General features: G+C 50.4%; 1 protein-coding gene across 1 annotated transcript in view; it reads left to right on the top strand.

Moving 5' to 3' along the window:
- The first annotated feature begins 7,817 nt into the window (after window positions 1-7,817).
- The window catches only part of BLM (BLM RecQ like helicase), a 130,584-nt gene continuing 125,527 nt past the window's right edge, over window positions 7,818-12,874 (top strand). The window contains exon 1 of the mRNA XM_075346104.1: window positions 7,818-7,888. The gene's annotated coding sequence lies outside the window, so the exon portion shown is untranslated. The remainder of the gene's footprint in view (window positions 7,889-12,874) is intronic.

Genomic DNA, 12,874 nt, shown 5'->3' with positions numbered 1-12,874 from the left:
CCCTCTCCCCACATGTGGAGCACTGCAAGCCACCCTCCCCCCACATGTGCTGCAAGCCACCCTCCCCCCACATGTGGGGGGAGGGTGGCTTGCAGCACATGGAGGGATAGGAGGTGTAGTGGCGATGAAGGAGGCGGCGGCCGATTCGGGGGCAGCAGCGGCTGAAAAAGGTGGGTGCGACGGCGGCGGGGACAGTGGCGAGCGTGGCGGCGGGGACAGCGGTGGATCGGGAGCGGCGGCGAGCGTGGCGGCGGGAACAGTGGCGAGCGTGGCGGCGGGGACAGCGGTGGATAGGGAGCGGCGGCGAGGACAGTGGCGAGCGTGGCGGCGGGGACAGCGGTGGATCGAGCGTGGCGGTAGGGACAGCGGTGGATCGAGCGTGGCGGTGGGGACAGCGGTGAGTGTGGCGGCAGGGACAGCAGTGGATCGAGCGCGGCGGCGGGGACAGCGGCGAGCGTGGCGGCGGGGACAGCGGTGGATCGAGCGTAGCGGCGGGGACAGCGGTGGATCGGGAGCGGCGGCGGGGACAGTGGCGAGCGTGGCGGCGGGGACAGCGGTGGATCGAGCGTGGCAGCGGGGACAGCGGTGAATCGGGAGCAGTGGCGGGGCAGCGGCGGGGACAGCGGTGGATCGAGCGTGGCGGCGGGGACAGCGGTGGATCGGGAGCGGCGGCGGGGACAGTGGCGAGCGTGGCGGCGGGGACAGCGGTGGATCGATCGTGGCAGCGTGGTGGCGGGGACAGCGGTGGATCGGGAGCGGCGGCGGGGACAGTGGCGAGCGTGGCGGCGGGGACAGCGGTGGATCGGGAGCAGCGGCGGGGCGATCGGAGACAGCGGCGGGGCTGGCGGTGGCGATCGGACCCGCGGCGGGGCTGGCGGGGCGATCAGAGACAGCGGCGGTGGCGGGCAGGGCGATCGGGGACAGGGGCGAGCGGTGGGGCTGGCAGGGCGATCGGGGACAGGGGCGAGCGGCGGGGCTGGCAGGGCGATCGGGGACAGGGGCGAGCGGCGGGGCTGGCAGGGCGATCGGGGACAGGGGCGAGCGGCGGGGACAGGGGCGAGCGGCGGGGGCAGCAACTTACCGATGGGCACCCGCAGAGCTTCGGCTTCCAGGGACGGTCACAGGCCCCAGATCCACATGGATTGGAGAGACCGGTCACAAGACAAGCTGGGGGCGGGTGAAGCACCGATCACCCAGCGCCAGCCAATGGCCAGTGCTACAGCAGCACTGATCAGGGCTGGATTTCAATGTTCCAGCCATTTTCAATGGCTGGAACATTACAGTGACTGTAATTGGCTGAGCGGCGTTTGTCAGCCAATCACAGCCTCTGTAGGTTCGGGGAGGAGGCACCACCCCTCCTGAGGTCAGGCAGAGGTCCCCTCCTTCCCGAATCTACCGCTTAATTAAAGAAATTGGACTCCCCGGGGCTCCGGGACCGCGATTTCGCCATGACGTACTGGGTACGTCATGGGTCGTTTAGCACCATGTCACCGTGACGTACCCAGTACGTCAAAGGTCGTTAAGGGGTTAAACACGCACGCACACACATATGCTCACCTTACCTTCCATTCCCTCGCCGGCCTCCTGGAACTTGCATGTATTGGGTAACCATCGCGACCGATACACATGCTGTGCCTGCGGACTACAAGACCCAGGAGGCCGGCAATGGAACGGAAGGTACACAATATGCTACCTTACCTTCTGTTCCATCGCCGGCCACATGGTTCTTGTAGTTCGCCGCTCCAGGATGTGTATCCGGTAACCATCGGCAACGAGGGAGGAACTTCTCCTGTCAGGCGCTACTCAAAGGCAGCGCGCTGGCCAATCAGAGGCAAGCGGCTCCTGCCTTTGACGTCAGCGCGCTGGGAGCTGAAGGTCCCGCATCGGTCGCCTTGGTTACCCGATACACAGCCCGTACCGGCGAACTACAAGATCCAGCAGGCCGGCGATGGAAGGGAAGGTAAGGTGAACATAATATGTGTGTGTGCGTGCTTGTGTGTACTTGTGCGTGTTTGAACGTGTGTGGAATGACACAATAGAGGACCAGGATGAGAGATTTAACAAGTTGTGGAACGAATTGTCTGCATTGCAATGATTTCCTATGGGAAATCTTGCTTTGCTGAACGAGTAACTTGGTTAACAAGCACAGTCCCAGAACGGATTGTTCTCGTTAACCAAGGTTCCACTGTATATACATGAGGCCAGCATTATCTGACCAGGTATATACACACGTGGCCAGTATAATTTGACCAGGTATATACACGTGTCCAGTACTATTTCACCAGCTATATACATGTATCCAGTACTATTTCACCAGGTATATATGTGACGCCCTTGCCTATCAGGTCGTCACAGGGTATTGTGCAATCTGCCCTTCTGCACAGTATCCACCCTCCTTGGTTACGGATCCTAGTCCTTTGGTGTTGTTAACAGCTTGGCCAATCAAAATCCTAGGAACACTTCCCACTTGAACCTACCAGACGCACCATTGGGGGGCCTGGATGGAATAGGGCCGCCTAGATGGGAGGTTGGTGAGGAGAAAGTGAGGACAGTGACAGTTGAGAGTGAAGGAGAGAGGAGGTGAAGTGGCTCTCGTGAGGAGAGGCCACAGAGGAGAGCTCCTGTGTACTAGGTGGCAGATGTTGGTCTGGGCCTGGTAGGATCTGGAACCCGGTCGCAGGGGACAGTGTCAAGGGGCTTGGTCTCCCGAGGAGGGCAGCCGGCGGCCTTGAGCTATCACCGGATAGGGGCCAGGGCACGACGGGGTATGTGGACCCCAGGCCGGAAAGTAGCTTCACTCGTTCCGGTAATTTACCCGATGGGGGTGAAGACTTCAAGTGTCATCCCCAACCCGCTCCAAAATCGGGGTACTAGCGCACCGATGGGCTAAGACTTTCCCACTACAGTCCAAAGAAATCCTACGTGTGAACCCTGAGAGCAAGCTCACTCCGTTAGCCATACGAGTGAGAGTGAGACGCGGAGAGTTTTATACAAACAGGTCCCATCAAGACTAAGGTGCCAAGGATAGAGCCACAGACCAACAACAACACCAAGGGCACGGATCCAGGCGTGCTCCCCGCAGACTACAGTGGTGCTCAGAACTTTGGTTTACAAGCTGTCGGTGTGGTTATTCTGGGACTGAGTGAGTACACTGGAAACCCGTGATCCTATCCCCCAACGGCACCCAAACACCATCCATCATCAACAGGCCCCGGGACACAAACCCCCTACCCACGGAGGGGTTAAACATCTGGCTGCCACACCATCGTCACCGGACTCCCCAACGGCAGCAGTGGTCCCTCACATCATTACCACGCACCGCGGGTGGCGTCACAAAGTTTCCAAAATCCCCCTGTACATATCTCCCCCCCCCGCTTCTTTTAATAGAGTTGCCACCTGACCCCCGGGTCCGGAGACCCCTCGAGCCACCCCGGATCCGGCTGCTCGCACAGGGGCGGTACATACAGTATACATGTATCCAGTACTATTTCACCAAGTATTTACATGTGGCCAGTATTACCTGACCAGGTATTTACATGTGGCTAGTAGTATTTCACCAGGTATATATCTCACCAGGTGTACACATACGGCCAGTATTCTCTCACCAGGTGTACACATGCGGCCAGTATTCTCTCACCAGGTGTACACATGCGGCCAGTATTCTCTCACCAGGTGTACACATGCGGCCAGTATTCTCTCACCAGGTGTACACATGCGGCCAGTATTCTCTCACCAGGTGTACACATTCGGCTAGTATCTCACCAGGTATATACATGTGGCTAGTATTATCTCACCAGGTATATACGTGTGGCTAGTATTATCTCACCAGGTATATACGTGTGGCTAGTATTATCTCACCAGGTATATACGTGTGGCTAGTATTATCTCACCAGGTATATACATGTGGCCAGTATTCTCTAACCAGGTATATACATGTGGCTAGTATTATCTCACCAGGTATATACATGTGGCTAGTATTATCTCACCAGGTATATACATGTGGCTAGTATTATCTCACCAGGTATATACATGTGGCTAGTATTATCTCACCAGGTATATACATGTGGCTAGTATTATCTCACCAGGTATATACATGTGGCCAGTATTATCTCACCAGGTATATACATGTGGCTAGTATTATCTCACTAGGTAGATACAGGTGGCTAGTATCTCACCAGGTATATACATGTGGCTAGTATTATCTCACCAGGTATATACATGTGACTAGTATTATCTCACCAGGTATATACATGTGGCTAGTATTATCTCACCAGGTATATACATGTGGCTAGTATTATCTCACCAGGTATATACATGTGGCTAGTATTATCTCACCAGGTATATACATGTGGCCAGTATTCTCTCACCAGGTATATACATGTGGCTAGTATTATCTCACCAGGTATATACATGTGGCTAGTATTATCTCACCAGGTATATACATGTGGCTAGTAGTATTATCTCACCAGGTATATACATGTGGCCAGTATTATCTCACCAGGTATATACATGTGGCTAGTATTATCTCACCAGGTATATACAAGTGGCTAGTATTATCTCACCAGGTATATACATGTGGCCAGTATTCTCTCACCAGGTATATACATGTGGCTAGTATTATCTCACCAGGTATATACATGTGGCTAGTATTATCTCACCAGGTATATACATGTGGCTAGTATTATCTCACCAGGTATATACATGTGGCTAGTATTATCTCACCAGGTATATACATGTGGCTAGTATTATCTCACCAGGTATATACAAGTGGCTAGTATTATCTCACCAGGTATATACAAGTGGCTAGTATTATCTCACCAGGTATATACATGTGGCTAGTATTATCTCACCAGGTATATACATGTGGCTAGTATTATCTCACCAGGTATATACATGTGGCTAGTATTATCTCACCAGGTATATACATGTGGCTAGTATTATCTCATCAGGTATATACATGTGGCTAGTATTATCTCATCAGGTATATACATGTGGCTAGTATTATCTCACCAGGTATATACATGTGGCTAGTATTATCTCACCAGGTATATACAAGTGGCTAGTATTATCTCACCAGGTATATACATGTGGCTAGTATTATCTCACCAGGTATATACATGTGGCCAGTATTATCTCACCAGGTATATACATGGGGCTAGTATTATCTCATCAGGTATATACATGTGGCTAGTATTATCTCACCAGGTATATACATGGGGCTAGTATTATCTCATCAGGTATATACATGTGGCTAGTATTATCTCACCAGGTATATACATGTGGCCAGTATTATCTCACCAGGTATATACAAGTGGCTAGTATTATCTCACCAGGTATATACATGTGGCTAGTATTATCTCACCAGGTATATACATGGGGCTAGTATTATCTCACCAGGTATATACATGTGGCTAGTATTATCTCACCAGGTATATACAAGTGGCTAGTATTATCTCACCAGGTATATACATGTGGCTAGTATTATCTCACCAGGTATATACATGTGGCCAGTATTCTCTAACCAGGTATATACATGTGGCTAGTATTATCTCACCAGGTATATACATGTGGCTAGTATTATCTCACCAGGTATATACATGTGGCTAGTATTATCTCACCAGGTATATACATGTGGCTAGTATTATCTCACCAGGTATATACATGTGGCTAGTATTATCTCACCAGGTATATACATGTGGCTAGTATTATCTCACCAGGTATATACAAGTGGCTAGTATTATCTCACCAGGTATATACATGTGGCTAGTATTATCTCACCAGGTATATACATGTGGCCAGTATTATCTCACCAGGTATATACATGGGGCTAGTATTATCTCATCAGGTATATACATGTGGCTAGTATTATCTCACCAGGTATATACATGTGGCCAGTATTATCTCACCAGGTATATACAAGTGGCTAGTATTATCTCACCAGGTATATACATGTGGCTAGTATTATCTCACCAGGTATATACATGGGGCTAGTATTATCTCACCAGGTATATACATGGGGCTAGTATTATCTCACCAGGTATATACATGTGGCTAGTATTATCTCACCAGGTATATACAAGTGGCCAGTATTATCTCACCAGGTATATACATGTGGCTAGTATTATCTCACCAGGTATATACATGTGGCCAGTATTATCTCACCAGGTATATACATGGGGCTAGTATTATCTCACTAGGTATATACATGTGGCTAGTATTATCTCACCAGGTATATACATGTGGCTAGTATTATCTCACCAGGTATATACATGTGGCTAGTATTATCTCACCAGGTATATACATGTGGCTAGTATTATCTCACCAGGTATATACATGTGGCTAGTATTATCTCACCAGGTATATACAAGTGGCTAGTATTATCTCACCAGGTATATACAAGTGGCTAGTATTATCTCACCAGGTATATACATGTGGCTAGTATTATCTCACCAGGTATATACATGTGGCTAGTATTATCTCACCAGGTATATACATGTGGCTAGTATTATCTCACCAGGTATATACATGTGGCTAGTATTATCTCATCAGGTATATACATGTGGCTAGTATCTCACCAGGTATATACATGTGGCTAGTATTATCTCACCAGGTATATACATGTGGCCAGTATTATCTCACCAGGTATATACATGGGGCTAGTATTATCTCACCAGGTATATACATGTGGCTAGTATTATCTCACCAGGTATATACATGTGGCTAGTATTATCTCACCAGGTATATACATGTGGCTAGTATTATCTCACCAGGTATATACATGTGGCTAGTATTATCTCACCAGGTATATACAAGTGGCTAGTATTATCTCACCAGGTATATACAAGTGGCTAGTATTATCTCACCAGGTATATACATGTGGCTAGTATTATCTCACCAGGTATATACATGTGGCTAGTATTATCTCACCAGGTATATACATGTGGCTAGTATTATCTCACCAGGTATATACATGTGGCTAGTATTATCTCACCAGGTATATACATGTGGCTAGTATTATCTCACCAGGTATATACATGTGGCTAGTATTATCTCACCAGGTATATACATGTGGCTAGTATTATCTCACCAGGTATATACATGTGGCTAGTATTATCTCATCAGGTATATACATGTGGCTAGTATTATCTCATCAGGTATATACATGTGGCTAGTATTATCTCACCAGGTATATACAAGTGGCTAGTATTATCTCACCAGGTATATACAAGTGGCTAGTATTATCTCACCAGGTATATACATGTGGCTAGTATTATCTCACCAGGTATATACATGGGGCTAGTATTATCTCACCAGGTATATACATGTGGCTAGTATTATCTCACCAGGTATATACAAGTGGCTAGTATTATCTCACCAGGTATATACATGTGGCTAGTATTATCTCACCAGGTATATACATGTGGCTAGTATTATCTCACCAGGTATATACAAGTGGCTAGTATTATCTCACCAGGTATATACATGTGGCTAGTATTATCTCACCAGGTATATACATGTGGCCAGTATTATCTCACCAGGTATATACATGTGGCTAGTATTATCAGTTATACACATTCTCTTATGTGGAGAGCGGGTCATTAGATGGCCGCCAGACCCCACCACGGCCGGTAACCCCCGGTATCTGTGACAGTCTGAGGAGCCGCCGCTGTGGCAAATATCGCGTTTCCCCATGCGATAGAGAGAAGACGCGCCGCCGCCAATGGTCGCGGGGAGCCGCAGGGATCATCGGGCTGTTTCTATGCGACGTTGCTACGGACTGAGGCGCAGTTTAATGACGTCAGAGATTTTGATTGGAATCGGCGCGAAAACACAGAGGAAACCTGGTGACTGGCACTGGATGAGATGTGACGGGACCGGGACAAAAGAGGTACCGGCATAACCTCCCCCTGTACCGCGTGTCTGAGGGACAGGACTAGTTGTCAGTGCGCGGCTTGTGCCTGTGTATTCCCGTCACTGCTCCCTGTGAAGCTGCGCGGCAGTGTAATGAGGAAGACATGTACCATAGAGAACGGCGCTGTTACCATGAGCACACGTGACGCCGCTCTGCACGCTGATTGGTTAGAGTAGTCTGCAGCTGTGGGTTTCTGAGGTAAAGTCTGGCTGCAGTCCGGGCCGCAGTGTGAGGGCCGGTGCGGTATCGGTGCGGTATCGCACTGATATGTAATGAATACATTGCATTAGGCTGAGTGCACACGATCAGGGTTTGCAACGTTTTGGACTTAGTGTATTTTTGCTGCCTCCAGAATGCTGTGTTGTACAGTACACGCACCGTGCATGGGATGTATAGAAATCTGCCCACTGTGCTTTTTTCAGCAGCGTAAACTAACCTGCGGCACAGCTTTCCGAGCAGCAGCATGTCAATGTATGCTGTGGAGACGTGACTGTTCTCAGCGCAGAGAACAGCGAAAATCCGCAGTGCGCTGAATCCTGATCGTGGGCACGGACCTCTGCGGTCTCCTGCGGGGAGCACCCGAGTCTTCAGGAGGAGTGAGGCTATGTGCGCACGTTGCGTTCTGGCCCTGCAGAAATTTCTGGCCCTGCAGAAATTTCTGCAGCGATTTGAACAGCACACGTGCGTTTCAAATCGCTGCAGAAAGAGTCCGTAATGAAAAGTCAATTTCATGCGCTCTGAGTGCAGCCCCTCCCATAGACATAGCGGGCGCTGCAGGCAGAGCGCACGAAAGAAGTGACAGGTCACTTCTTAGAACGCACGCTTTGGGCAGCAGCCGAAGACTGCCGAGACCCACCAACCGGTTCCCCCTCCCCACCGCGCAATGAAGGAGACCACACATGGAATATCTTTCTTTTGTTCTTTATTGAAGGTATCCACGTAACACCATTCAATTTTGATATAAAAAGGGGGTTGCTTGATATTTTGGCCACAGCTTTTACCACAGGCACAAATCCGCCTTAAACCTGAGGGAGGAGGCCTGATGCCTACGGCCGTCCGTGGCAGGTTGGCTCTCACCAAATCCCTCTTCCACCGGCTGTGACTTCCGAACTTGTAACAAAACCTTCTTAAGGGAGGGAGGGCGGGCGATGCTCACCCTGAGGGCAGATGTGGTAAGAGAAAGGAGGGACTCCGGCAGCTGTTTATATGCCCTGTAGGAGGTCCCAGCAGGGAAGGGGGGCAGCGGGGGGCATTGCACAGTGGGGAGGAGGGAGAGGTGACCATGGGGGGGACGTAGTGAGGGGCTCAGCAGTCAGGGGCAGCGGCAGCGGCCGCAGTGCCCTGCAGACTGCCGAGACCCACCAACCGGTTCCCCCTCCCCACCGCGCAATGAAGGAGACCACACATGGAATATCTTTCTTTTGTTCTTTATTGAAGGTATCCACGTAACACCATTCAATTTTGATATAAAAAGGGGGTTGCTTGATATTTTGGCCACAGCTTTTACCACAGGCACAAATCCGCCTTAAACCTGAGGGAGGAGGCCCGATGCCTACGGCCGTCCGTGGCAGGTTGGCTCTCACCAAATCCCTCTTCCACCGGCCACGGAGTGGCGAAGGCCCACGCCTGAGCTGCGACCCCCACACAGGGCCCTCATGGCCCGCTCAACCCCGTCCTGGATGTCTGACAGGAAAATATCCAGACCTATGTCATTTAGGCTAAAACCATCCTCTAGCACCAATCTGCTGATCTCTGATTCCAGCAACTCATGTCCCAGCACTATCCCTCTTCCTGATGCTATAAATGTGGCGATCTGCATATTGACATGCCGCCTTGACCTCTCCACAGCCGCTATGTTCCTTGCCCCTATCCAGCATAATCTTGGTAATATACTGGACCATACCACCACTACGTTGCTGAAGAAGCCGCTAAACCTATCCAGGTCTGCTTGCATGACCGCAAGCAGTTCCTGGATCCTCACATTTACCAGGTCGTTCCCACCCGCGTGGATGACTAACACTACTGGGCCCCTGGCTATCCTTGCTATGTTCACTACCTCGGGCAGGACCTGTGTCCAGGCCATGCCCCGAACTCCTCTCCAATGGAACTTGAGGTGATGAAATCCCAGCTCGCTTCCACCTGGTCTCGACTCGGCCCGCCGTGCTGCCCAGAATATGTGTGAGTGACCTAGGATCCAAATGCTAGGTCTCGCCGGATCTAGGAAGAAAAGCTGTTAGCAACTGTACTCAGCATATTTATCATAGTGTCAGCGTCCATCATTGTATTAGTGTTGTCATAGCTTTTGGTGGCGGAACTACGGGACTGAATGGTTAGCAATGATTAGTTATCTGAGATGTGGAAAGATGTAGTGCCTGCCGAGGCTGGTTCGAGGTTAAGACTTGTGTAAAATTTGGTGGTTTGCAGGGATCGGGGGGTTAAATTAGATCTGGCCTAATATAGCGGAAGAAACAGTCTGATTTCCAACGCCCTATCCGCTGTATCTCCTCGTTCGAGAAGCCGGCCCTTGCTGCCTCGGTTGCTGCGCCTATGCGGAAGGAGTGTGTGCTGTAATCCCCTGGCTGTAAGCCCAGGTTGGAAAGTGACGTTTTTAGCAAGGCTGAAAACTGCGTTGCCGTGAGCGGGGATCCATCCGCGTGCTCTAAAAAGAATTTATTGGGAACCCGAGACTCTAAGTAACACTGCAAGATAAGGATGGGACAGAGGGGGCCGGGAAACGGGAAAATGGGGAACCAAACTCCTCTACCGAGCTGATCTGTTTTAGAGCGCCTTATGCGAACCCGTACTCCACCATTGCAAATTATAACGTCATCGCGTAGCAGACCCCCGGGACGAGCTGATGATCTGCTGACTAATTCACTGATTCGCAAAGCCCCAAAGAATGCAAGCGAGAAGGCAGCCGAGAACAAGCGGACCTCGCTGTCATTGGCACATACGTCGCCTAGCTGGTTTATTATGCCTGAGAGAATGGCAAATGAAATGGGCCTTCTGCTTTCAGTGCACTGACGCTTCCGCTTCCAGCCTTTAACGGCCTGCGTAAACAAGAAGGCCTTGGTGACATCAGGCCATCCACGAACCCGGAAGTGAAAGGCTATGCCTGCGAGCCGCTGCTGCGCTACAATACCCGACACGCCATTACTATGCAAATGCGCTATATACCGAGCAACGGAGTTGCTGAGAAAATAAGCAGACACCTGGCTAGGCAACGGTTGTGCTATATTTAACCATTCGTTCCAAGCCTTACCGTACGAACGCCACGTAGATGGAGCTAGAGATGCCTGGACCAAAGGCATCAGCTGTCCTCGGGGACCGTCCAAAGGAACTGTGGACAGTTCTGGCCAATGCTGTCCGCTTCCGGGTGTAATACACGAAACTTCTGAAATTCAAAACGTGATAAGGCATCAGCAATAGTGTTATCGATCCCTGGCACGTGACGGGCCCTGAACCAGATGTTATGCTCGAGGCACTTGAGGACTAAATAGCGCAGTAAGCTGATCACTGGCGGGGAAGAAGATGCCAGGTGGTTAATGGCGTGGACGACACTTATGTTGCCGGTCCAGAAGCAGATTCGTTTATTCGCCAGCTGATCTGCCCAAAGATCCGTAGCTACAATTATAGGGAACAGCTCAAGTAAAGTGAGGTTTTTTGTCCAACCTGACAAGTGCCATTTTTGGGGCCAGCGACTAGCGCACCACTTGGGACCAAGGAAAACTCCGAATTCGGTGGACCCGGCAGCATCCGAAAATAGAGATATGTCAGAGCTGGAAACCTCCTGTTCCTGAAAACACGTGCGTCCATTGTAATTAGCTAGAAAAGACCTCCATACACGTAGGTCCTCCCGTAGGGCGCTGGTGATGCGAATCCTGTGGTGGGGGGCAGCTATGCCCCTAGTGGCCAGGCAAAGCCTACGGGAAAAGATCCTTCCCATAGGCATGACTCTACAGGCGAAGGCGAGCAAGCCTAATAAAGATTGCATTTGCGCCAGGGTTACCTTACGAACCGCACAGAACCCGTCGATGAACAATGTTGTTTTTTGGACCTTTTCCAGTGGTAACCGAAACATCATGGTAATTGAGTCTATTTCAATTCCCAAAAAGGAAAGGCATGTCACAGGGCCAACTGTTTTTTTTCGTTTGACAGCGGAACCCCGAATTTGTCCGCTAGTGCCTGGAATGAATTTAACGCAATAGCGCATGTTTCCGAGTTGGCGGGGCCAACGAACAGGAAATCATCTAGATAATGGGTGACTGATTTGATCTTTACCACGTCCTTAACCACCCATTCTAGGAAGGTGCTGAAGAGCTCGAAGTGAGAGCAGGATATGGAGCAACCCATGGGAAGACACATGTCATAGAAGAAATTTTTGTTGAAATAGCACCCTAGCAGTTGGTGACAATCAGGGTGCACTGGTAGCAGGCGAAAGGCGGACGCTATGTCCGATTTAGCCATTAATGCTCCTTGCCCTGCTTTGCGTACCAGTCCGACTGCTTTGTCAAAAGACGCGTAGGACACTGCTGAGTCCTCTGTGGGGATGCCGTCATTTACTGATCTCCCGGCCAGTAAGGATAAGTGGTGTATGAGGCGAAATTCACCCTTTTCTTTTTTAGGCACAACCCCTAGGGGTGAAACGCGAAGGTTTGGGAATGGTAATTTAGTGAATGGGCCTGCTACGCGGCCTAGAAACCGTGGGTGAAACCGTCTCTGATGGTGTCAGCCGCCGCCTTATTGGGGTAACGTTCGAGCTATGGCTCCATCTCGTGCACGATCACTGGGGTCCTTGGGACCTGGTGGTGCATTTTTTGCATGGTGCCTTGTTGTTTGCTTATTGCATTTGGTGGAGGTGTGATTTCCCCCGCAGGATGAACACTCATGCTTGTATTTGCAGAGACCTTGATACCTGCAATGGCCTTCGTTGAAGAGCCAGCAGCAACCTGGTCTGCGAAC

The sequence above is a fragment of the Anomaloglossus baeobatrachus genome, chromosome 4 (genome assembly GCF_048569485.1).
Source record: "Anomaloglossus baeobatrachus isolate aAnoBae1 chromosome 4, aAnoBae1.hap1, whole genome shotgun sequence".
In the NCBI taxonomy this organism is placed as follows: Eukaryota; Metazoa; Chordata; class Amphibia; order Anura; family Aromobatidae; genus Anomaloglossus; species Anomaloglossus baeobatrachus.
The sequence above is the reverse complement of the archived record's forward strand: the minus strand, read 5'-3'. Positions and strand labels throughout refer to the sequence as shown.